The 933-nt window shown below is 58.6% G+C and overlaps 2 non-coding genes across 2 annotated transcripts, besides 1 other annotated feature; both read left to right on the forward strand.

Annotated features, from left to right (window-relative positions):
- Positions 1-130: 130 nt before the first annotated feature.
- Tc00.1047053417263.10 lies at positions 131-210 on the forward strand. The gene has a single exon (XR_008254144.1). It is a non-coding gene; the product is annotated as a C/D small nucleolar RNA (snoRNA), TB8C3C2 (small nucleolar RNA).
- A 51-nt stretch (positions 211-261) lies between these two features.
- Positions 262-337, forward strand: Tc00.1047053417263.20. The gene has a single exon (XR_008254145.1). It is a non-coding gene; the product is annotated as a C/D small nucleolar RNA (snoRNA), TB8C3C3 (small nucleolar RNA).
- A 438-nt stretch (positions 338-775) lies between these two features.
- Positions 776-811: a microsatellite.
- The last annotated feature ends 122 nt before the right edge of the window (positions 812-933 follow it).

Genomic DNA, 933 nt, shown 5'->3' on the forward strand with positions numbered 1-933 from the left:
TCTTTGCTGCCGGCGACCTGACGAAGATGACCTCACCGTTGTCACACCCAACCGGGACCGATGCGGGCCGCACCGCCTCTCTCTTCCCTCCCTCCATCCCCCAGTCTCCTGCAGACACACGAACTGCGCGGCGGCGTGATTACAAACCGGACGTCTGAAGGTCAACCGACCGCAGAGTCGATGTGGACCCTTGTCCCCCGTGGCTGAGTGCCGCCACCGTGCTTCTTTGTTCCTCCCTTTTGCCCTTGTGCATGCCGTGCGCGCATGATGCCGCTCTTTGTTCTGCAATGCCGACCCACGTGAGCGAGAAACGACGCCTTGACTACTGGCAACTGACGCACTCACCACCCCTCTTCCGCGCCACCACCACCACGTTCACGGACGCGCTCGATGGCTGGCGGTTGCAACAATGCCACGTGTATCTGCCTCGGCTTTTGCGTGTTGTCCACGGCATCGGGGTCGTCATGTGTTGGAGGCATTTGGCGAGGAGGGCGGTGCCAATGGTCATTTGCCCCTTGGCCGGGGTCCCGCCACTCTGCACGGCGGTTGTGCGGGGCTGCGCGGGCGGTGGGAGGCCGATGGCATCACTGGGCTGACTGTGTCTGCGCGTCTTTGTGTCGCTGGCTGTGATGTGGAATATATGTGGCCGGATGCCGCTGCGTGCTACTGTGTCTGGCTACTGTTGTTGCTGCCTCTTCCTTGTTTTACCGTGCAGATAGAGATACTGTGGCTTGACCACCACAACTAGCGTTTCAAGGTTTTAGTAATTACTCGCAGCAGTAGTAGTAGTATTATTAGTAGAAGTAGTAGTGGGATAACTATCTGGCGGAATCGGGTCACTGTATTTGGCATCTGTAGGAAGGGATTTGCGGAGCAGGAGGCACGGTCGACGAGACGAGTGCGACACACCACGACAGTCCTGTTGATACCTGG

This window comes from Trypanosoma cruzi, assembly GCF_000209065.1.
Source record: "Trypanosoma cruzi strain CL Brener chromosome Unknown tcruzi_1047053417263, whole genome shotgun sequence".
In the NCBI taxonomy this organism is placed as follows: domain Eukaryota; phylum Euglenozoa; class Kinetoplastea; order Trypanosomatida; family Trypanosomatidae; genus Trypanosoma; species Trypanosoma cruzi.